The sequence below is a fragment of the Zalophus californianus genome, chromosome 2 (genome assembly GCF_009762305.2).
Source record: "Zalophus californianus isolate mZalCal1 chromosome 2, mZalCal1.pri.v2, whole genome shotgun sequence".
NCBI classification, from domain to species: domain Eukaryota; kingdom Metazoa; phylum Chordata; class Mammalia; order Carnivora; family Otariidae; genus Zalophus; species Zalophus californianus.
Window position 1 is genome coordinate 19,349,369 of NC_045596.1, and position 26,072 is coordinate 19,375,440.

Sequence of the window (26,072 nt, forward strand, 5' to 3'; positions counted from 1 at the left end):
TCACCCAGCGAATCATAGAAAGTGACCAAATACTCCTCACCCTCTAAGAAGGTGGGCCACCCAGAATACGTCACCAGGAAGAATAGTTCAATAAGGAGTCAGGGCACCGAGTGACAGGAATGTATCATGTAAATATGGCAATAATTTTCAATGTGTCTCCATATTTTAAGGACTGCTATGTTTTGTACTAAGGTTAAAATGAACTGATTGGGTGTTGTAATCGTTTGAAGCATGTGAATATAAATGACAAGACTGCATCTAAAGGAACAGTAACAGGGGGTGGCAGGTGGAAGATTTCACCTTCCAGATTGTAATTCTTCGTACAACCACTGAGACTCAAGATGAGGTGATGAGGGTAACTTTAGATAACCCCTTACTTAGAGCCAAAGGCTTCCACAAACTGCTTGGTAGAGATCTACAAATGGTGCCCAGCGTTCCATGGGATAGGACTGAACAGCCCAAGTCTACATGCCATCACCCAGCAAATGGCGCATCATTGTAACGTCTAGAAAAATACATCTGATCAAGTCCAAGATCTCTGTGGCTTTAAAGCTGTCTTGGAGAGGGTCAAAGAAAAGCAGCAGGGTATCCTGGAAAGAATATCAGACTAATACTAATTAAAATAATGCATTAATAATGGGTAGCATTTACTAGGAGCTTGCAATGTGCAGGGGACTGTGTTTTATATGCATTACCACTTAATGCTCACAACAACCGTTGAGGTAGATTCTATTATTATCTCCATGTATAACCCAGAATCAGAGAGGCCAAAGTTCAAACCCAGGCAACCAGAGGCAAAAGACCAAGCTTTTAACAAAATAATAATGTTCATGTTTCTCCAGCACATCATGCTCTCAAAGGCCTTCACACACATTGTCTCAACTCAGCCCACGACAATACCTGCCTACTCACTAGTAAGGCAGGTGAAATCACAGTCACCATTTTAAAGATGGATAAACAGAGGCTCAGAGAGATCGACCTGTTTGATGACATACAAATTAATAAGATGGCCAGACCCAATTCTGACCACAAACAGTCCGCCTAGCAATCTCCCAATCTTCCTATTAGGCACCATCGCCTCCAACTTACTTCATGTCTCCAGGCCTGAATTTCCTCATCTGTAAAGTAGGTAACCTTTATTTTAAATCCACCTCCAGTCCTAACATTTGATGGTTCCATAAATGAAAATTAACTCATGCCATAACTTACTCGAGCATCCACTCGCCACCTATGAGATATAGTTCAACTTCCTTAGTCCAGGAGACTGGTCCCACTCACCTCTCCAGACTCATCTCTCAAGCGCTTACCTCACTCCTATGCCCAGACCACGCCTGCTGATCCAGGTGGTCTGTATTTGGTTCGCTTGGCCCAGAACACTCTCCCCCAGCCAAACGTTCTCCTTGCCCAGCAAAACCTGCTGAGCTTTTCTCACCTGCTTCCTGCAGGAAGTGTTTCCTGTGCCTTTCAAATAGACCTGGCCACCTCCTCGTCTCTAACCTCTCACCATCCTCTGTAAGGGCACTTCTTCCACTTTACTGCATTTCTTTACTCATCTGTCTACCTCCCTCGGCTGCAGCCAGGGGCCATATCTATCGTTAGTATCTAGCACAGGGCTAGGCACACAGGGCTTGGTGGGAAAAAAAAAAAATGTTGAATGAGCAAAGGAAAAATTTGTAGGCTGAAGAGGTATTGACAGTGTTTTTAATCTGAGCCCCAAAGTTATATCTAGCACACAAAACAATCCGTTGATTGCTCTAAAAGCATTAAGAACTGACTTTACTAATTCCATCACCACTCTACCACTACAGCTATAATCAGCCAACAAAAGATAAATGATTGTCCGAAGTGCCAAGCATTGTTTGGAGACTATACATTGCACCAGTAAATAAGGCATGGTCCCTGCTCTGGTAGAAATCATATGCTAGCTCAGAAGTTAGGTATGGAGCATACTTCAGTAATGATACTACAATAGGACACGTGGCATGAGAAATTTTATACCGGGCCACAAAAAAACCGAGAAGGTTAAGCATCCTTCTGAATATTTCCCCAACTAATAAGATTGGACCAATGGAAAGAAATCACTTACTCTGATTCTATATATTATCCCTCTGCAATGTATATGACTACCAAACAAAATAAAATCACATTAGTTAAAACATCGCAACTGAAAATATAAACCAGAATGCAAGGATTCCAAAGGTGACCTTGGTTCTATACTTCAAAAAGGAGTTTAATAAACCAATTCATTAATTGGAAAGAAGATCAGAAAGGAAGCTTACTCTTGCAAGCACCCGAGAAGGAACCATTTTGTACATAACATACCTCTCATGCATAAGCCGAGGTCAGCGGCTCTGATATGTGAATTACGAATCACGCCGCCGAATGTTAAAGTAAGACTCTCTAGATGGCATAGCGTAATTCTCAGGCACACTTGAAAATAATGAGCCCACGTTTATGTTAAAACATGGCATAGTTTAGGCTTTTCGCTAGTTCACATTGGTCTTCCTCTGCATTTGTCTGGAGCATTTACAGAGTGGTGAGGAAGACATTTTGCATGCATCATTGAATCCTTCCAATGACCCCACAAGGCTGTGCTATTCATGATCATCCCCATTTTGCAAAAGAAGAAACTGAGGCAGAGACACGAAACATTAAACACATCCAATGCTGCACTCTTACAAGTGGTAGAACCAAACTTTATTCTCTGTTCTTTCTGACTCCTACATCCTCCAGTAATCTATATGCCATATTACCCTCATGGAATGTCACCAGATCAGAAAAAATTCAATCCATTATCAAAATCAATTACCAAACATCTTTTGGGTTTTGTTGTTGTTGTTGTTGTTCTGTTTTATTTGTTGTTGTTGTTACTGTTTTGGAGAAAGACCTAACTGCTCTAAAGCTCTTTCTCAGAACTGCCTGGAGTCCTGATGACTTTGCTGGGACAGACACTATGCAGTGCTCCCTCTGTAAGTAGTTAAATAGCACAGAATTCTCGAGTAATACAGCAGCTGCTGACAACACTGTCACCGTTACACTGTTTAGTCAGCATTTGTACCTCAATGACTTTCTTCTCTTGATATGTGCTTAGGTTACCAAGAGAAAGCTGAGAGCCTGTTAATGCAAAATACATGGAATGCAAAATGTTTTCGCTCCACCCTCTGCTCTCTCAAAACTGACCTTAGCAATGGGATCTTCATAAGCCTTCCTGTGATTTAAAGCTTGATTCAAAATCTGGTAGGGAGTTTCCCAGGTATTCACGTATTAACATTTGTTGTTCAGATTTTTTTTCCAGACAAACAACATTTTTTTTTCCAGACAAACAACATTTTTTTTTCCAGACAAACCCTTTCCAAGGGTTCCTCTGGTACCTTCTTCACTTGACCTACCTAATTTAGAGCAGTCCCCGATGCTGTCTTGGTGGCGACGTTGCCCTGTGATAGCTCATACACACGCATACATTACTGCTGACATTTAAAAACGTTCCTAACAGTTTGTGCGAGTACATGGTAAACAGATGCTATGGGATTTTTTACCCATTATCAGTCATCTCTGAAGACTGCAGTCAAGTGACAGGTTTTTGAGACTTTTCGGTCTAACAGCAAGAGATTTATTTTTAATAGAATATTGATATTATGGTACAAAATGGCATTTGGTGTTTACTTCCCCCCACCACCACCAATACAGTTCAGCTTCGTGGGTTATTTTGAAGCCCTAGCACCCTGTATTCTGCTGGTCTGTTTTTTTTTTTCCTTGTGGGGGGGAAAGTTGCAGACTTTTATGAACTCTCTGATTAAAGTACCTCCATCTGAATGCAGATTAAAAGTTCCAACACCTGAGAGCTCAAAACCAATGAATATTTATACCGAAAACCAGCAGATGAATACACTCTAAATCTTCAAATGCAAGTCTAGTCATGGGTTTTATCTTATTTTAGGACTTACTTTTTATTAAAATGAACTCTTGCATATTTACACTACAGAAATAAATGTTATTTGCAAGCACAATACAGTAGAGACCTTACAAATGTTTGCTCTGGGGAAGGCAACTTGCCTCCTCAAGCAGATTTTCTTTATTTATCAGGTCTTCGTTGAAGCGGGGTGTTATTGTATGTGGTTGGCATAATTTGGGACAGTGAAAATATATTCGTCTAGGGGAGATTATTCATTTAGTGGCCAAGATCATTGTGAGTTCCCCCTTAGATGGAAGATTTCATTGATTTCACAATTTCCCCCTTACATGGGAAACTTCTTTCTGGACTGCTTTTCTAGAAGGTAGAGATTTGGACAAGCAAGCACAAAGGAACACTATTTGAGCAACAAGTTGATTTGCCTTCTCTGTGAGGTGGCTTCACACACTTTGGTTTGATAGTTAATGCCCCAGTTAACAGTTATTAGGTGCTTCTTCTATCAGAAGAAGAAGCAAACGTGAGGTGTATGCCGAAATCATAATCTGCCTCCAAGAATATAATAGGAGTGAATGACCACTGGCCCTCCGAACAATTAGCTCCGGAGAATGGTTGGACTTGCAAAGTCCGGCCAAAGTTTAATGATGCCAGGACCAGAGGCTTCTAATCTGACTCACTCAATAACACAAGTGAAAGTAGGTATTGTCACCAACCAACACCATCAGACAAGCAATGACTCCAAAACACATTTAAAAGGATGATATCAAAGATACAGAAATGCTCCATCTTAGGATAACTAAGCTGAAGGTGAAAAATCAGCCCGTTCTTTCCCTAATCCCCTTGCAACATCTTGCTATTCATGAAAGTGCAATAAACCCCACATAAAAAAAAAAAGCCAAGTGGGATTATCAGAATTTAGGGAAATACAAATTTTAATTGAACCCACCATGCATCTTGAGACTTCCGTGCCCTCAGAGTATGCACATTTGCCATCATGTTCCTGAACTTATTCCTTCTTTTTCATAAAGTAAGCTTAGAGATAAATGTTTACAAATCAACCCCGTCATCATTTCTTCATTTTAATGCTTAAACGCTTCATTTTGATTGCTGCCTTTTTGACATTTCACCAAGGAAATATGTTTGCGTGTTCGCAATGCCATTGAATCAGCAATTAGATCTCCATATTCCAGATGTCATGAGAGTTTTCAATGCATCTTCCGATAAAATTTATTTCCGAACTTTGGAAAAAAAAAACCCACAAATGTACTTTGTATAAATTAAGCATATTATCCCTATTTTTCTAATTGCTACATTTAACACAGAGAGGGCATCTGAGTTTATTAATTCAAGGATTTCACACCATTCTACATAATATTTTTTCTTGCAATTAATACAGTTTGGGATTATTTATGGGAGCAACGAAGGCATCTTGATTTGCTAATTTTTTTTTTCTGGTGAAACAGGAGACATGGAGACAAATTCCTGCCATTAGCAGCATGCTACTACACTATTCATCCTTTTGAGTCTGTCTTGAGCCTTGGCACTCTGGCTAGCACAGGAAATATACTGTCAAAAGTGGACAAAGAAAAATGGAATTCTGGTCTCATTCCTGCCTTCATTAAGACTTCTAACTTCTTAACTCTCTTCCTACAGATCTCACATTGCCCTGATTCCCCTTTAGCACATGAAGCTAGCTTGAAGGTATAGTTTCTGTGACACCTTGGCCATCATGTGTCACCAACACAAACCTTTCCCTTTTTCAGTCCTTGGTGAACTGAATATACAGTTTCCCTGCTCTTTGCAACAGACTCTAATTGACTCTAAAAAATACAATACACGAAAATGGCTATACAATGTGCAATATGGCACCACCATAATATTTAAATGGGAGAGCAGAGGTACCTCTGTTTACCCCAGGACTCTTTTCTTCTCCAAGATTCTGTTCACCTGATTTAGAAATGCACATGCACACCAAATCATCCTCCTCATTAATGTAGGAGCATAGCCAAGTGAGCAGAGTAATCCTTCCCTATGGCCCTCTTACAGGGCACACCCATCACCACTGAGGGCCCTGGCAGGCGGCTGAGGTTCCACTCCCTCTATTATTCTCGAGACAATTCTTTTGGCATTTTCTCCTCTAGTAAGAAAAATGACACAATCCAGTGCTCCTTCCGATGGAAGGATTTTGCTCGGTATTTACCCAGTTCTGAGTGTAACACTAGAAGAGCTTGACTCCCTGTTCTCCTCCCATCCGTAGAATGTTTTGCAGATACCTCCTTCTGGCCCATCCCATCTCTTGAAAAATGTGCCTGAGCAAAAACTCATCTGTTAGTAATAGAACTGAAAAATGCCTCATTCCGGCTAGAAGTGGTATGAGAGCTGCAACTGCTCCAGCAAATTTATTTTGCCTTTCAAGGGTTTAATTGCACACAACATGGTGCAGTTTTGATTAATCCTTCAGAATTTAATATATACTCTGGGGGGGTCAATATGTTGATTCTTCATGCATCGCTATCATGGGAGTAACTGGAATGCGTTTAAACACCACAGGAGGTACACTTCTCAGGCTTACCTGGTCCTGCCAAGGGTAAAAAGTGCTCATTAATGACTCCATCCAGGAGGGGAGCCAGCAGAGGGGGTGTGCTTCCTTTCTGACACTATTTCTGGTTTGCTTGGCAGGCACATTTCCCTTGGGGAGGTCCCAGGTGAGGCACACACTGGAATCTTCCAGGCTTATGCCCTGATCATTTTAATGAGAAAGCAGTGTCGAAATATTGGCACCTTGCATCTAGCCAACATATGGAGCCACTGTACAGGCACTTAATTGAACTGTTTCAAGATTATGAAGGGAAGAGTCAACCGGGTCAATGAGTGTTTATTCTGTGAACTCGGGCTATGAAGAGGTGATTCAAAGGTAATCACAAGTCCATTTGCCATTTTCACAAAGAATGATCTTTTAAAATCTAGAATCTATGTCCCTGTAGTTGGATGTCTAATGGAGCACAGAAAGACTATGAGTTACAGTGTGTTACTAAACATGTGAACAGGCATAATAAGATCTCATGATTTGAGTGAAGAGAAGCAGACTCTTAAGTTATCTCTGGAAAGTCAGAATCAGAGGTGAAGAACCACAAGAACAGTGCTATGGAAATGCTGCACTTGTGAACTCATTGTACCAACTAGTCCCCAGGAGGGAGGTCTGCTTCAACAGAAACAGAGGGGGAAAAAAATAGAGCACAAAACGTAGAATCAAAGGGTGACTCAAATCTTGGTTCTGCTGCTCTGTATAAGGTAAAACAGCCTTTTTCAACCTATTCTCTCACCTAAAAATTGTAATATTAGACCTACTTCAGGGGGGTCATGTTATGGGATGAATTGTGTCATCCCCAGAATTCATATGTTGAAGTCCTAATTCTTAGGACCTTACAATGTGACTATATTTTGAACTAAATACCTTTAAATAGGTAATTCAGATAAAATGAGGACATATGGGGGGCCCTAATGCAATATGACTTGTGTCCTTATAAAAAGAGGAGAATTGGATACAGATCCACACAGAGGAAAGACCACGTGAAGACAGAGAGAGAGAAGACGGCCATCTATAAGCCAAGGATGAATGGCTCAGAATGAAATCAACCCTGCAGACACCTTGATCTCAGACTTCTAGCCTCAGACACCGATCTCAGACTTCTAGCCTTCACAACTGTGAGAAAGTAAATTTCTGTTGTGTAAGCCAGCCAGTCTTTGGTAGTTTGTCATGGCAGCACTGGTAAACTAATACAGATTGTTCTGAGTCTCCAGTGTCATCAGATACAGTAGGTGGTCAGCAAAGCACAGGCCTTCAGAGAATATTAGTCGCCATTCTCCCCAACCGCATTGTACAGATGCACAAACAAAACAGATCAATTAAGATGAGTTGCCTAAAGGTGATATAATAAGTGAGAAAGGAGGAAGTCACCTTCTAAAATTCAGAGACCCAGAGTCCCCGTGCATGCCGGCGTATACTGCCTCCCCCCACAAGTAATGGGAGTACAGTGGGCATAAGGAATCACATCAAACAAAGGGCCTACATGACATTCCTGGCTTCTGGCCAAGGGGAGATTCATATCTCAATGTAACTTCAACATTTCTAAGCCACAAACAAGGGGTGAGTGGGCCAAAGAATCAAGCAATGTCTAGCCCACCCCCCATATAGAGACAAAACTACTTGACAACTTTATGATGAGAACTAACCCAATTCTAACCATCACCCTCAAAAAGGACATCCAACATGATTGTGAAAACTTTTTCAGTCATATTCATAGGTTGTCATGAAAGCATGTGAAGAGCTTCATGCCAAAGAGAAAATCGGGGCACCAGGAGGCCAGGGGTAGTGTGGAAGTCAAGACTCTGAATATATAACTGCCCACCCCCCCCCCCGGGCTGAGTGCTCACCAGATTAAACCAGCTACGAGACATCTAAAAGTTAGAACAACAAATGCACTGCCAGGTTTGCAGTTAAGCTGCAGTCGGACAGGGCCACCAAGTCATGTGTGCCCCCCTCTTAATCCCCCCCTGAAGGTCAGGTGATTCACCCACGACCTGAGAAACATGCACACCCACTCACAGCCTGATCTAATTTGGTTTCTCTAGTTAAGTCAGGTCTCTCTCAACCTCCAATTCTTGGCATTTCTAAGAACCACAACCAAAGGGACAATTGGATGCAGTCCAATTGCAATGAAATTAGAAGCTGCCTTAGATACACCGGGGTATACAGAACAGGGACTTGTTTACTCAACATATAAGTTAAGGTCAACAAGGGAAGGAACGCTTCCTGTTCACAAATCCTTTCGGGCTATTTGTTTTGGGGCGTCTAGTTTGTTCCTGGTGAAATCCCGAAGTATGTGCCTGGGAATAACCAGCTCGGTCACATGAAATGTATTCTCTTTTGCAAATCGCTTTAGTCTTAACCAGGCCTACCAGGATTCAGTTCCTGCTTGTTCTTGTTAAGAAGCAAAAGGGTAGAATTGTGCCTCTTCTCACAAAAGCAAAGGCCTCTGGCCATGAAAATGGTCAGCTCTTCCTTTAGACTACCACTGGAAACATCAGGAGAAATCCACCTGAATGCAAAGATCCTAGTTGTGCATATGAATACATTTCACCCTTCCCAAAAACACAGCAGGGACTGTCTATTAAGCTACAGTATAGATTTAGAGACTTGCTCCTTTAACCTACAAGACACTCTCTGGCCTCTATCCAGCACCTCTTTTAACTTCTGTGTTTTTGGGCCATATATTGTGATCTACCGAGGGAAGCTTGTTTCCATTAGTAATGTCTCCTTGTAAACTCCATGGGGTTCTCCAGGGCAGTTTTTCTTCCTTTGAATCGATGGTGGATGCAAAGTGGGTTAAGCTATTTCTAAAGAAGCAAGTCACTAAGTTGTTTTTCTCCACCATCAGAAACTTCTAATTACATATGTTTACTAGTGAATATTTGCTAAATGGTTATTTAAAAAAAAAATCAACTGACATTAATGACTCTAAGTGTGAAATACACGGATTGCTTGAGTAAACATTGCTTTCTTTTACAGAGTGTAAGTGGAGAGAAAAACAGACTTTTGCTCTTCATTGATGAAATACTGTCTAAATGATCTCATTTAGTGAGAAACAAACAAAATCCCGACACAAAGATCATTGCTGTCCTCCTGACTTGTTTCTTGTGGCCTCAGGGATACCTGAGGACTCTCGACAGTGCATGATAGGACCTTGTGAGTCCTCTACATGAGGGTACACTTCCTTCTTTCCCATATATTGATAAGCATTTAAGTGCAAGCATCAGGCAAACTACACACTCAGTAACTCACAAGGGAAGTGCTCATTTGTGAGCTTAAATACTGGAACTGAGCACACCAAAAAGGAGGTCTGTAAAACTGGTCTATTACGGCTCAATTATCCACAGGATTAAACCTTAAAGACAAAATCTCTGAAACAAGTTCATCTGAAAACCCAACTGGAAGCCTCTCCAAAAAACAAACACACAAACAAAACAGGCTTGCTCCTTCCCCATGGAGAATGGAGAAGAGCTGGGGTATCTCCAAGTAACAAGCAGAGGGAGGCCCGTCTTCTGCCCTTCTACTCCAGAGGTCATGTGGAGAGCGTCACTCAGTCAGGAGCCAAAAACTGCCCACGATGCCTGTCTGCCATCTGGCTGTGTGAGACATTAGACCACAAAGGCACGGGTGAGAGAATGATTCGCCCTCAGCATGGCACCAAGGGTAAACACAAGGCATATCATCTTCAAATGCAAAGGACATGCTCAGAGATAAAGGTGGGGACAGGTACAGATAAACTTGACTCACATTCAGGAAGGCATCCATCTTGGGTCTCCTATCTGATCACGGGCCCTGTAATCACATTGCCTTGAAACAGGAACAAGGAATTTCTTTTGTTCACAACAATGCCAAGGATCTGCGATTTTGTGCCCTGATCATTGGACAATACTATATTAAAACTTTCTAAAAATAGCATGCTCCTCAAACGTCTGTATTGCCAGAAGAGGACCAAGACAATACATTCTACCCTCAACTTGGTCACACACCATTAATGGCTCTAGAAATTCCTAAAATGAATGCCAAGACCCTGTTGTAAGAGAAGTTGGATTATATGCCAATGGCCTAAAAATAGGATTCTGCTGACAAAAAAGGAGACAAAGAAAGGTGAATCTCTTTCTTTGTGGTCACATACCTGAGAGAAGCATGACTTAGTAGGATTCTTTCAAAACCCCAGTTCCTGATGAACGTACTTATCCCCAAAACCACTGAGACATCAGCTCTTTCAGACAAGTAGGAGACATTGTCCCCATCCCACCCAGAACCTCCCAAAAGAAAGCAAAGATAGAGTCCCATCCAAAAATGATGGGAGGCAATCTTGACAACGCAGACTTATCTGTTTTTTCCCCATCTTGAATAATTCTCCGTATTAACAGAAGGACTAACAGGAAGTGGGAGAACTCTAGGAAGGGCTAATCATTAACTGTAGGCTTCACAGCCATTAGAGGCACCAGAAGATACTGAGCCAGGATCCTCCAAGCAGTGAGTTAGGGAGAGAAATAGGGAAACAAGGAGCAGGCAAAATCCCTCACTCCAGAATAACTGCCAGACAACTCTGACAAAATGTTTTCTGTAATTCACAAGATGGTGGGCACACTGAAGGGGCACAAAGAGCAAGACAAATGCCAACTGGCCTCAGAGTCCACACATTCAGTCTCCAGCCTATTGTGAGTTTGCCTATCCCTCAGGGAATGGATTACTAGAAGCATCTACACAGACGTCACAGGCAGCTGTGAAGTCCCTCCAACACCTTCAGTGTTGACCTTGTGCTCAAGAACTGCTGAGCTGATAGTTTGACCCCAGATCCGGGGTTTTCTAGCCAGCTATGCCAAATTATACATTTCTCAGAGGAACCAGCAGGGATTCCAAGCAAAGTGGCTAGAGGTAGAGACTATGGAATCCAAAGAATTACTTTATCAAGCAAAAGCAGGAGGCCCTGGGGAAAATGGGGCATGTTTTCCCCCTTCCAATGCAGAATTTCTTACTACTAGCTTTCATCTCGAAATGACCACCGAGGCATCGAAAATTCAAATGAGAAACAGGCTGGTGAAGGAAAGTCGCTTGTTTTTATGGCATATCTTACTTGCTTGGAGGCAAAATCTGTTGCTGCATTTGGACTCCTGAGAGAACGGGCTGCATCTCTTGCTTCAGGATCTAAAGATGTGCCCATCTGAAGCAAAGAAAGAAACATTCAGTTTCCTTCAGTGAAAATAAGACACGACAGGTCGACAGGTTCTAAGAACAGCTACAGGAAAAGGGACCATGCTTCTAATCAGGGCACAAAATCTGCTACCAAACAGTGGCTCAAAAACCGGGGCCTCATGCTAAAAACGATCACGCATCAAACCAATTTATGACCCTTCCCAGAGGAGCTCAAAGAACCCTTTCATGTTCCTATTATTCTAACGTAAGAAAGTCAACATGTAGTATTACATTCACTCAACAAATTAAATCATCATGGCCCACACAGTCCCACAACCTAAAATGGATGGCGTAGAGGAATAGTTCATTCGGCAAAGATTTACTGCAACCAACACCAATAAATATTCCAGGTACTGTTCCAGGTACTGGGGAGGCAGCAAAGAAAAAAAACAGACAAAATCCCCTGCTCTCATGGAGCTTACACTTCAGGAGGGGTGAAAATGGAGCACTGATTAGTAAATAAAATGTATGTTATATCAGTGATAGGTATTGTGGAGAAAAGGCAGGGAAGAGAGAAAATAGTCAGAGAAAGTCACACAAAATGATAGTTGGACAAGACCTAAAGAAAATGAGGTCATTGGTCATGTGGATATCCAAAGGAAGAGCTTTCTGGACAGATGAAGTAGGAGGTGCAAAGACCCTGAGGCTGGGGCATGCCTAGGATGGTCCAGGAACAGAAAAGAGACCACTGTGACTGTAATAATGTATTAGTGTGCTTAGTAATAGTAACATCGAGAGAGGAGCAAAATGGAGTATGTATTATGGGAGGGAAAAAGGCAAGTAAGAAAATTGTCAGCATAGGATGACTATGTTTATTTAAAAATAGATGTATAATATGTATCTTTTAAAAATAGGTGAGAATTGGGGTGCCTGGGTGGCTCAGCTGGTTAAGGGTCCGACTCTTGGTTTCAGCTCAGGTCATGATCTTCCAGCCACGGGATTGAGGCCCTCATCGGGCTCTGTGCTCAGTGCAGAGTCTGCTTCAGATTCTCTCTCCCTCTCCCTCTTACTCACTGTCTCTCTCTCTCTCAAATAAATAAATAAGATCTTCAAAAAAAAATAGGAGAAAGTACACCAAAAATGTTAAGGGTGGATATTTGGGGGTGGGGGGGAACGAATTATGAAGATTAAGAGAGTGGTATTTGTTCTCTTCTTTTTGATTCCTTCGATTGTCCATTCAGCCAACGTTTACAGAGAGTGTGCCACATAGCAGACACCGGATGGGTAATGGTGAATAAACAGACAGAAGACTTTCCCTCCTGAGCTGGTATTCTAATAGGAGAAAGGGATAGTATAAATAACAGGAAATAGACAAAAACTATTGCAAGTTGTGACACATGCCTGGAGAAAGTGGTGAGGGAAGGTCCCAGTGAGGAAGTGACTTAAGTTGAGCCCAAAAGGATCAAAAGGGGCTGATCATGCAAGAGTAGCTGGAAGTGCTTTCTAAAGGGGGGGCTGAGATATGTAAAAGCCCTAAGGCATGAAAGAGTCCTGTTTGAGCATAAAATAAAGGTATAGTAAATGTGGAAATGTAAATTAGAATAGCATGAGATGGTGTGAATATGAATAACTTGTATTTATATATTTACAAAATATATACATTATAATGTATATATATAATGCATATTTATAAATGTATCTCTTACTTTATGAAAGCTCACTACATGCCCCTTCATTTTTATTTTTGTTTTGAAGATTCAAAATATACTCTTTTTAAATTTTTTTTTATTTTTAAAGCAATCTCTACACCCCCACATGGGGCTCAAGCTCACAACCCTGAGATCAAGAGTCGCATACTCTACCAACTGAGCCAGGTGGCCTGCCACTTCATTTTTACCAAAGACCTACATCAGTACCTGTTTTTGGTAACTGAAAGAAATCCAAAGAGGGTTTTTGGTTTTATAAAAACATGTGAAAAGTAAAAACAGCTGTCAGTCTTGGTTCTACAGTCAACCTAGCCATGATAGAGGCAGCACACACCCCAAGCAGTGAGAGTGGCACCACCCAGCTCCTTCTCCAGGCATGACACTCAGCATCTCAGCATCAAGCCATTATGGCTTTGAACTGTCTGTGAGCATCTGTGCTTTATCTCCATTTATTCTGTGCATCCATCAGTAAGATGTGTCCTGAGGTATCAGAAAACCTAAGAGAGGTTATTTTGGGGGGTCTGGGAACACTCAAAATTTTTCCATATAAATTTATGATAATTGCTTCTTTACATCATTTTGGCTTACAAAAGTTTTCATAGGAATGTTCTGTTTTGGGATAGCAGGGGAAACCTGTGTGTTTAGTCTTACATGGTTATAGGACTGTGCCAAGTATTGTGATCACTTATTCATTCAACAAGCATTTGTTGAACATCTGTTATGTGCAAGCAACTGTGCTAGGGATAAGGTTGTAAATAATACAGAGATGGTCCCTGCTCTCAGGAAGACTTAAGTGAAATCAGAGGTAAAGCCAGGATCTCAGAACTCCCACTTGGCATTACAGCACATTGGGGAAGAGCCAGTGATGAATTTCAGGAACCTGGCAGTCTTACTCCAAGTATGCCACAAACTTCAAGCAAAAATAGCAACTAAACTGGTTTTCTTTAGCATGCTTTTGACTGAACGAATATATGTGCCTTTCTCTTATTCACATTCATGTTCACGTTCAACCAGCCCTATTGACCACATGTTCTATGCTGATGCTGATGCTGTGCTAAGAGGGAAAGGGATAGAGGTGGAAGAAAGTTTCTCCTGAGGGAGCTTGCAGCCAATCTGATGAGATAGACAGGCAAACAATTAGAGTACACAGAGCATCCCGTGAAAGGGCCTGCACATTCAGTCTTGTGATGACTAACATGTATTTTAGCAAATAGGGTGGACAGATGTTAACTGTTGTGACTACCTCAAAGTCACAAATGCTCAAAAGCCCTCACCAGCACCAGCACACATGATGTACGATGTTACCTTCACAACGGTATATATTATCATCAGGACACTCGGTGGCCTAACGAACACTCTGTTGGAGGTATACACAGGTCTGTGATTAGGAAACAGGGAAAGGGGGGTGCCTGGGTGGCTCAGTCGGTTAAACGTCTGCCTTCAGCTCAGGTCATGATCCCAGGGTCCTGGGATCGAGTCTTGCCTCACACTCCAGGAAAAGGTCTGCTTTAGAGCTTTAAGGATGACTTCCCAGGGGACGCGACGCAGGATCTGAGTTTTAAAAGAAAGCAGGAGTTCAATGGCGCCTTGGAGTTTCCATATACAGTTATGCAAGGCCCTCAGGGACCCTTCTCCACACGGACACTGACTATAGGTGTAGACAAGGCGACCCTGCTCCCGTCATTAGAGAACTGCATGGAAGGGGGACTGCCATGCAGAATAGGAGCTCCCAGAAATGGGCACCTGCTTCTCCTCCTCTCAGCCCCACCAGCCTGTCTCATCCACCTCCTCCCTTTCTCTCTGTCCTCCTTTGAACTTTTCTTGTCACCTCATCCAGACATTAGAAGAACAGAGCCAGCATCCCCATGAAATGGATGTGCCGTTCAAATAAATGTTGGCCCTCCTCTGATGTTGACATTTGGCAAAATAACCCAAGTGTTATTTCGCATCTCAGCCAGGGGTGTGTGTGTTTTCACTTGCAAACTTTGTGAGGGCAATAAACATGTTTCGGGTCTTCCTTTTACTTCTAGTCTCTGCATCCTTGAGAGACAGGAATAATCAGTATCTTGTATGACTCCACATTTTTCCACCCTTTCAAGTCTGTTTTGTGCAAAAACTAGTGTTTGCTGGATGTATATATATTCAAATATACATGCATGGGTGGCTGGGTGGCTCAGTTGGTTGAACATCTGCCTTCGGCTCAGGTCAAGATCACAGGGTCCTGGGATTGAGTCCCGCATCGGGCTCTTTGCTCAGTGGGGAATCTGCTTCTCCCTCTTTCTCTCTCTCAAATACATAAATAAAATCTTTAAAAATATATATACATGCATGCCAGGCATAGATCTAAGCACTTTACAAGTATTTACACACTTAATCCCCACAACTCCTCTGGTATTGGCTCCAGTTTACAGAAGAAGGAAGAGATGAAGTGCCTTGCCCAGAGTCCCTCAGCCAGCACCAGCAGCCATGACCAGGCAGCCTGGCTCCAAATCCACCTGCACTTGTGACAACACGGTGCCCTTTGTGCCACACTGCATGGTAGGTAAGAGCTTTTGCCATCTCCACCAACACATCATGGCACAAAGATTCAGCCGGTCTGTGTTTCTTGCCACGGTCATGCCCTCAGATTCGGAACCCACTTCCCTGAATTCTCCGCCCAGTCCTTTTCTGCAAAATCCTGGTGCTCTGAAAGGATGTATGGCCAGAATGACAGATGCCACCACGGAAAAGTCAAAATCTGTCCTCCCCAGCTTTGGAAATCTCACTTGTAGGAGAGGAGATGTTAAAAACTCAAGTCACTCACAGAAAACCAAAATAATGCCACATTTCTCTTAGGTTTCTAAACACCCAGTATGAGACAGCAAGAGACAGGAGGATAATTCCAGATGCATAACGAACAAATAGCAAATTTAATAGTGTGGGCCTTGTTTATACTTCTACCATCAACTTTAATGATGAGCCTATTTATGCTAAACTTCACTACATTATCGGAGTCATTAGTGCCTGTAAGTGAGTGATAATGTGCTTGAAACTTCCACAAGGACATGTAGCTTTCTCCAAGCCTTACATTTCAATGTTGTGAGATGCAGGTCCAGTGAGTACTTTTGTTCCTACACCTAGAACAACCATTTGGTATTATGCCCCGGAAAGCAGCGTAGAGGCCAAACAAGTTGGAGAATGTGAGTTAAAGAGAGTTAAATAGACTTGTTTCACCTCAAAATCTCTAATGTGGCAGAAGGTGTTATTGTGTCCTCTGAATCTCCAAGATGGGACACAGTCTGTCAGATTTTCTGAACATTGACCAAAGAAATTTTCTTCAAAAGAGGACCTCTCTAATTATTAGTCTGTTAAAACACTAGTGTAATGAATGTTGAATTCAAAAACAACAACAAAAACCTGTAGCAAAAGCCAACATTTGAATCATAATAAAATATAAACAGAACGTGCATTGGTTCATCACTTAGCATTAGCCATTGTAGGCTTGGGCTGAGCAAAGTGGCCCATCCTCAGCTGTAGGTAGTCCTGAGGATTTACATGTTACCGAGAATGCACATTTCTGTAAATGTGAAGTCCTAACTGAGAAGCGCTCAAGAAAGTTAGAATCAAAGCTTCAACAAAGAACCTCAAAGACAGCATGAGTGTTTCCCCTCCATCAATGTGAGCCAGAAGTTTTATATAACCTCAAATATTCCTACACTTGGGACCACAAGTTCCTTTGCCCACTGCCTAGGAAAGTCCAGCATCATTAGATCTTAAAAGGAGGTACATATTAAAAACTCCAACCAGCATCAGCATTTTTCCCAATGTTGAACCACGTTATTAGGAGACAAGCTATATGCAGCCTAAATTAGGCCTGAAAAATAAAATCAGTACAATGATCAATGCTACACCTTAGCAGAGCTCCGAATGGGGCTAGTGGGAACGGAGCAGAGAGGTATTCTTATGCAACAGACCACATCATCTTCTGACAGTGTCCTCTCATCAGAAAGGCCTTCCCCTGACCATCTTGTCTGAAAAAGCACCCTCAGTGCCTCTTCAGCCCATTTCCCCATTGTGGCTTTCTATAACACTTATTGTCTAAGAGTATCTTATTATTTTTCTTCCATATTTCCTGCCTGCCTCTGACTAGAATATAAGTTTCCATGAGCTCAGGGTCAAATTCATCACATTCATCACCATACCCCCTCCCTGCCCACCTGGAACAATGCTTGTCACAGAGTAACCATGCAATAAATACTCTCTGAGCCCTGAATGAGTGTTCCACTTTTGGGAAACTTTGATTCAGGTAACAGGTACCCTGTCTTGGGTAGGGGCAGCCCTGGGTTTAATTTCCCATGCTACGTTGACACAAGTGTCAGTCCTCCTCACACTCTTATTAGCCCAACCTAACCCAGGGCAAGAGAAGGAAGGAAAACAGGAAGTCTGGGGGAAGAAGGCAGAGCTCTGGTGCAGAGTGTCACCTGTGTCCTTGGGCTCATATGCTAACCAGAAGGTCAGGCTCTTCAAGAAAGACTCACAGGGAACTGTTGCTTAGCTTCTTGTACCAGGGTAAACAAGTCCAAGCATTGGTACCAGCACTCTGGGCACAGGGGACATGTCAAAGCCTTTGAACACTGAGAGGACCCGTCTTTGTGACTTTTCTTGCACTGGATATATTTTATGGCCTGCCCTGTCCAAAGCCCCTTCTGAAGAACCTGAATAATTCAAACACCCTGGTAGGGCCACCTGCCCCCCTTACCAATCTCATCCACAAGGTCATAGCTAGCCTGACCTGAGAGAATATCTAAGAGTTACAGAAACCATCATCCCTTGGTCATGGGCCACAGAACTGTGAGGTCTTAACAGGTCAGGGCATGTAACCATATTGGCCCATAAAGGAGCAGAAGGAAACCAGTCAAAGTACAGTCAGCTGGAGAGAAGCAGGAAAGAGATGCTGTGTGGCTTCAGTAGTTAAGAAGCCAGGCTCCACCCTCTTTGAGCCTGGAGAGATGCTTTCACTACTAGCAGATGCCATATTCCAACTTGCCCAAGGTCTGAGCAGTTTTCATTCCTATATGGGTGAGTCTGCCTCCCCCCACAACCCCAAATATGCCCCCTTTACTTCAATTAGCCCATGTGGCTTTTCCTACTTCACAGCCAAGTATACTCTTGGCTGGGACACCTACTTTGGGTCTAAAACAAATTGGCATTCATGATTGGCATCTTGTTCTTTACCTGCGTTCTCAGGGCTATCTACATAAATTCTGTTTTCCACCCTTCCTGTATGGCCCTGCTCAAATCCTACCTGCTCTTTAAAGTCTTCTTTGAGCCCCAGCAAAATGTTCATCCCCCCCACTTACAAAATCAGCCATAATCTCGCACTCCATGTGGCATCTACTGAAATTCCTTCTCCTACGTGTTGAGCATCTACCTTGTGCTCTGTCAGGTTCCGGATATACAATGACCAGAGAGACATGGTCTCTGACCTCACGGAGCAACTAGCAAGATGACAAGAAACTAGCACATCAAGATAAGTTGCAGCACAAAGTGTTAAGAACTAAACAAAGCAAAATGGGCAGGGAGCCCCAAGATCTCCTGTGTAGATTCAGGGTCAGAACTGATACTTCTGTGTCTGTAATAAATCCTAAGTTCAAACAGGCTACGTCAGTGGGAAAATTTATTTGCTCACCATATCAAAGCTATAGGTGTATGTACAACACAGAAAAAAATGCTTTTGTCATGTAGACATGGACATGATGAAAAATATTTCCTCTTCATAAGTGAGGCCAGTCACAAACAGTAGCTGGGACAACCTATTAATGACATAGACTAAATGCCTCTCTAAATGCAGTGTAAACACATGTGCCTGATTTATCAGTCAAAACTGTTAACATACTCAGTAGCATCAAAGACTGCATTCAAATCATGCTGTGTCCAAATATTAATCTCTGGATGATTTTCCTTTTCACCATCCCCATTAAAATTATGACCACACTTATCTTTAACCCGGGGTGGGGGGGAAGCACACCTGAATGAATGACAAAAATAAAATTGACAAAATACAAAAAGAATGCTCACAACTGCAAGGAATTAAAGGATAAAATAGTTTTGATCAAGACTCTTCTATATGAGCACAGTTCTTATTAGCTCTATCTCTCTTGCATGGTAAGTCAAGAATAATGAAGCTATGCCACCTGTATATATTTCCATAATTCATTATTTCCTCCTAAAGCCAATACTTCTAAAAGACAAAACCAAGGTAAGCAGTATTAATGAGTTGTTGGATTTAGAAGTTTTAAAAAGATTTTAATATCTAGCATCTTTTATGACAGTCCGCTAATAAAAAAAGTAAGTTTGGAAGTAAAAAGAGAGAACCTGTGTCTACAGAATGAGGCTGGAGTTCAAGCAACAAGGCCTATTATGTTGCCATTTTCATTACTAATTTGCTCTGTCCACTTAAGGAATCAATTTGCTGCCATTAAGGGCTTGGATTTCATATATTTTACAATTTACACACATTTCCTGATGTGAATAAGCTACACAATTCATAAGAGCTCATACAAGCTAATCTCTGATGGTCCAAAGGTTGCACATGTTCTTAAAATGTGTTTGTAAGTAGAACAGAAGTGCCATGATGCCTACCACTCAATAAACAGGAAAAAATACTGAGCCGTGTGGAAGCCTTGTTCAACAGTTATATGTATTTATAGATCCTCCCACAATAAGGCAGTTGTGAAATAATAGAAATTAAGAGGAGCTTTCCTGGACTTGACTGTTTTCACCTAAATCTAAATCTAATTTTTCCTTAACTTACAGCAAACCTCATGGGAGAAGTTGAACTTCATTGATTTGGAATCGGATGGATGACTATCCTTCCAAAACCCTTCAGAAAGGTGGAGTGTGCCCAACTTTGGGGGAAAAAAAAAGAGTTTTTACAGATCATAGTAAATCAATAACTCATAGACAGTATGACAGATACAGAATATCCTTACTTAAGATGAAAAACAAATTGTGCATTGCAATCTTTAATCAATAAACAGCTAACAAATCAGCAGTGCAAACAAGATGAGAGAGTCTTATTTTATCCTCAGTCACGAACTGAAGAGATACACCGGGCTGTGTTTTGTGGTTAAAAATTGTTCCCAGGATGGTGTGCTTGTGAGCTATTGAGTAAGAAGGTCAGTGGAGACCAACCGGCTGTGGGATTTGCGATGCAAGTGGGTGGAACATAAAAGGGCACTCTACATAAATGTCAATTAATGTATTATTCTTCTACAAACTTCCTTTAGCAAGGACTGTGGTGGCTTTGAAGCCTCTGTTGTTCTCGTGGGAGCAAGAATGAGACCTCTTGCTTTAGCTTTTGATTAAATGATGTTCAGAAGAAAACCTATCAACACAGACTAAACCATTCACATTTTAAACCAGAGGGCTTCACCCACCCCAATTAGCCCAACTCCTTTGAAATGTTACCAAGGGGTCCTTTCTTTTCTTGTGCCAGTTAACTCTAAAAGACTGTTGTTGGAGTGTAGCTCCTCAGTTGCAAAAATTCTAATGTGCACTACACACAGGAGATGTGCTCATCATAGCCATCTTTTGAGTGCCAAAAGCATTAGGGCTTATGTAAGCAATGCTCATTTTATAGATGAAGACTCTGACAATCAGAAACGTACAGCGACATGTCCATGGTCATACAACTGAAAGAGGCAAGGCTGGGACTCACGTCAGGTCAATCTGATTCCAAAACCCATTACCCTATGCATTACACTGTGGCTGGGGACTACTAGCCACAATGGCCCATTCTGATTTCCAATGCCTCCCCACATACCCTCTCCTCTAACATCATGTATCGCCTTCATGTCCCAAATGTGCCTTGTGCTCTGCCACATGCACTTTTCCACATGTAGTTTCCTGGTTCTGGGATCCCCTCCACTTTTTAAAGTCTACCACACTCGTCAAGGTCCTGCTATAGCCCTATGTCCCCTAAATGCCTCTTGTCTCTTGTTGCTTCCAACAAGGCACTTCCACTGCATCTAACATCAGTTACCTTTTCACGTTTCTCTACTTTGCTTCTCCTCCCTGCCACAAATTATATGTTGCCTGTGGGCAGAAACTATGCCTAGTGTCTCAGTCTGCTTGCTGGAAGTTCAAGATGAAGGTGCTGGTAGATTCAGTTCTTGGTGAGGGTCCTCTTCCTGGTTGGCAGATGGCTGCCTTCTTGCTGTGACCTCACATGATAGAGAGAGGACTCTAGTCTCTTCCTCTTTCATAAGGACACTAATCCCATCTTGAGGGCTCTACCCTCATGACCTCATCTGAGTCTGATCACCTTCCAAAGAGCTCACCTCCAAATACCATCACATTGGAGATTTGGGCCTTCAATGTATGAATTTTGAAGGAATATCAGTCCACAGCCCCTAGCTATTAGTACATATTTTTGCGCCAAGCTCTTTGTATTGATTAGATATATTAATTCACTTATTCACAATAATCCTATGAATAGGGTTATTATCTATTACTAATACTATCCCTATCCTACAGATAGGGATGTGAAGGCACAGAGTGGTTAATAACACAGCCTAACATCATGGAGCTACTGAATGAACACAGGCCTTATGGTTCCAGAGGTTACCCTCTCAAATTTGACACCATGGCATCCTCTAAAAGGGAACCCAGCAAAGTGCCTCTGACATAGACAGAAACAAATAAATAATTGCAGAGTAGTTGGAATCATCAAATTCAATCAAACTCAGAGTCTGTGGTGGCAGGGAGCATCTGGTTCATTTGTTTAAACAATAAAGGCACAGGGAGGGGAAATGCATGGCCTGATGCCAGCACCAGTCTTTTGTTGAGGAAACCCAAGAAGAAAAGCATCGCTCCTCAACTGAGGGAATTGTTGGATGCTTCAAGATTTTTCTTTCTTCTTTTTAAGCCACTTGACCCAAAAACATAAAGATAAATTTTAAAAGAAGCTTTTCATTAACTAAAGGTCTTGTAACTGTCTCACTTTTCTCTCTGTACTTACATCTTTAAAAAAAAAAAAAGGTAGCACTAAGGACAAACTGTTTCTTGGGTTGGTATTAAAATCAATGAAAGTCTGAAAGTTAGCTTTCCATTCATGCAAACGTTTATGGAGCACCTGAAATGTGTGAGACAGTACGAGTTATCATGGGACAACAGCAAGATATAAGTCAACACCCACAGAGAGGGAGGGTAGCGTTTCACACAATGCAAAGGATCCCACCACCACGTGGAAAATATACACAAGGAATTATGGGAGTTATGGGAGCACACAGAAAAATCGGGGATTGAGTTGGGGCTTTGAGGTTCAGAAGAGTCAGGAGCTACATTTGTCTGATGCTACAACACAAACTGCAATAGAGCCTTTGCTGAAATATTTTAATCGTTTGCCATTTATTATTTATTATTGTTATTGTTATTCTTATTAGCCATAGCTAGGCAGCACCTTCCAATGAAAACAAAGGCATGAGCAAAAGTCACTAATTAGCTCCTTGCCAAGCACTCCTACAGTTAACTGTGGAGGTTAAAACACTCCTACCCCAACTCTAGCTCTTCAATGAATAAACGTCTATTTACATATCACAAACAAGGTGGAATTTCTCAAATCTCACCTTGTTTGCCACTCGGCAACACTTCCATGTGCTAACACTCTGTTCAAGACAGAAGACATTAATTAAATAATTAGCCTTGAGCTCAGACATGTAAACAAACACAATTCACGAATTTGTTAATTGTTCTTCCCTGCTGTGGACATGAGCTATTGTTAGCAACAGTAATAATAGCACTGACTCTGTTTTCAGAGAGACACTTGCGATACAGGAGACAAAATGAGCTCTGATGTGAAGGAGGTACTGAAGAGGCGCACAGAGTGTTTGAAAATACTGACTGTGGGGTCCTTCAGGTCACATGGCCACATGGAAAAGAAACAGGAATATTGGTCAACTGAAGAACCTAGTTGATGGATTTTAGAATTTGTACCCAACACTAAGAATTCAATTCTTTTTGCCAGGCTCGCATCTCTCAGAAATAAAAATCATTTAGATAAGATCTCAAAAAAATGACATGCTTTGAAAAAAATACCGAGCATTAGCACCTCCCCTTCTTTCAGTAACCAAAAGACTTGGTCTGAATAAAAATGACACTAGATAGTACAGATTTGTGTTCCAATATTCTTCCAAGATTTCTTTATAAATGAAGTATAAATAGCAGTTATCAACAGACATGTGTACACTGGGCATGAAAGACACCAGTTGACAATGGATTTCCAATAGGAAATCTTAAGGATAACTAGAAAGCACACCAAAATATCTTTCCGCTGTTTGTTAACATGTCAATCACTGCTTAGTCCATAAAAATTTCTTAAAATACCATACACATTTCCCCCAAGTTCTTCATTCCCATGAAAACCTAATGATATTATTTTACGTGCGATGTTAATGGGGGGTGGATGATGACTCCGCTGATGAATGGAAGTGGTATGATCTGATTTTCATGAGCTGGACTGTACAATTTCTATCACTACAAGCCTGGAAACAAGATCGAATTGAAACCAAATGGGGCCATTGGCCCCAGACGGGAATGCTGAGCTCGGCAAACAAAAACAGATTCTTCCAAAGACCCGGGTGGGGGGTGGGGATAACAGGTAGAGAACATATGTGAAAGGGGGAGAAGGAGAAGTGGGTAGAGGACAAATTACCTTGGAAAAGCCAGATGTTCTCACGAAGAAAGATAGAAAGGATCATGAGGCAAAGAAAAGGAACCCTCAAACCCAAATTCAGGAGCCAGCTTTCCCATTAAGACACTTGAAAGTGATAAATGCTGTTATTTTTAATTTTTTTCAAACTTCAAGGCCCAATTTGAATTCCATCTCCTCCAGGAAGTTGCCCAGCATCACCACCTGCAAGATGTATTTCCCCTCATCCTACGAACTCATAAGCCGTATTCCACCACAGTGACTAATGTGTCTGTATTGACCCTCCAGCCAGACCCAGGAGCTTCTAGGAGGCAAGAGCTGGGCTTCACACTCTTCAAATTCCCCACAGGACTGGGACATGCCATCCCTCACATAACAGATGCTCAGAAAAATGCCTGTCAAATAAATTAATCAAGCCAGTGACTTTCGTCTACTATTCACCAAATCTGAACATTTTTATTGTCTGACTGGCAGAGCTTAAAAAAAAATTGCAGGAAAACTTGGGGCAGATGCTATGGGAAGAGTCTTCTGCAGGCGGTGGTGGTCTGGCACTTGACTAAAACCCAAAACACATGGCCAGCCAACCTGTTGAAAGAATTCCTCTCTGCCTTCTAGTATCAAATGTTCCCACTGACTTCAAGCCAGGTGAAGTGCATGCCCCTTTCTGGTCACAATCATGATGGCAATCAAGTCATCCAACCTTGAATGAATAAGTGAGTGAACGAATAAACAGGCACTGGGAATTGGGAACTCGAAAGGAGTAAAGCTCTTATCTCGGCCCTCATGGAGCACACAATCACCCAGGAAACATAAAGCAAGATACAGATATAAAAACCAATATTATAAAAGCCAGGGTAAGATTAAGTCCCAAAGAAAAACAGAATGATGTTGATTCAAATAACAGATTTAACAGGGCATGGCACTAGGAAAAGCCCTTGTAGTAGTTGCTAAGTCTTGAGCTAAGCCTTAAGAAATGTATCAGATGCCCATCCATCAAGTGAGAGGCAAGGGTGTCCCAAGCCAAAAAAGCAAGAACCAGTATGACATAGTAAAAGAGCCTAGACTTTGCTCAAATCTACGGTCTAGTCTGAGGTCAGCCACTTATAAGATGGGTGACCTTATGTGAAGTGGGCTCTTCTTTGAACCCCAGTTTATCTATAGATAGGAAGATCACCACCAACTTCAATGGACCCTTACATTAAATGTGATAATGTATTTGAAATTGCCTGGCAAAATATTTTGCAAAAGGTTGAAGCTAAAGACCTTAAGGTGCATTTGAGAAACAAATCAATCAATGGAGTATTTGCAAGAGACATACCATGGACCCAACACTCACTACCAAAAATACAAGGAGAATATGAACAGTGTATTTCACTTCCCATGCCCTCATGAGGCTTACAGTCTAGTTGTGAGAACACAAACACCAAGGCAAGTGTGGCCCAGGGCTCAACAGAAACCAGCGTGACCAATCATCCAGGTCTGACCCCGACTGAGCAAGTTCCCAGGACATGGGCAAACCATCAGGAGCTGGTCACCCTCTTGGAGAAGTGCAAGTTACAAGCTTCACAAGAGCTCCACAAAAGGAGCTAACCCTAGGACCTGGATGATGGGAGAAGGATCCGTGCAAAATAAGGAATTTTTAGACCTCTGCATCCAGCTTCTCTTTCTTTCTAGTCTCAGGGTTCCGAACATTTTTTTTTTTTTTTGAAAGAAGATCCACTCACCTTAAAACTCAAATTTAAATAGGACCTTGAGCTTTGAATATGAAACCTGGCGTTCAGGTTCTGTTGGGTAGAGGCAAACGCTGTTTTTCTCATTTTGAAGATGGATAAACTGAGCTCCACAGACAGGCTAAACAACTTGTTCAAATCAGCGACACAGCTGGAAATAAAACCCAGTTTCTTTACCTCCTGGTTCAGTATGTATTTTGGGATATATAACATAGGCTTCAAACAGTGTTTAAGTTCTATTTAACCTTAGTGGGGAATATTCCAATTAACATATCCACCCCCGGGGTGTTTCTCCCAGTTGAAATTTTCT

General features: G+C 41.9%; 1 protein-coding gene across 4 annotated transcripts in view; it reads right to left on the reverse strand.

Moving 5' to 3' along the window:
* Positions 1–26,072, reverse strand: part of PPARGC1A (PPARG coactivator 1 alpha) — a 638,991-nt gene that overhangs the window by 339,267 nt on the left and 273,652 nt on the right. Inside the window, exon 1 of one of the 4 annotated variants that reach the window (XM_027599471.1) lies at positions 23,129–23,149. The exons of the other annotated variants lie outside the window; for them this stretch is intronic. The gene's annotated coding sequence lies outside the window, so the exon portion shown is untranslated. Of the gene's footprint in view, positions 1–23,128; positions 23,150–26,072 lie in introns of those variants that run through there. 4 annotated transcript variants of the gene reach the window in all.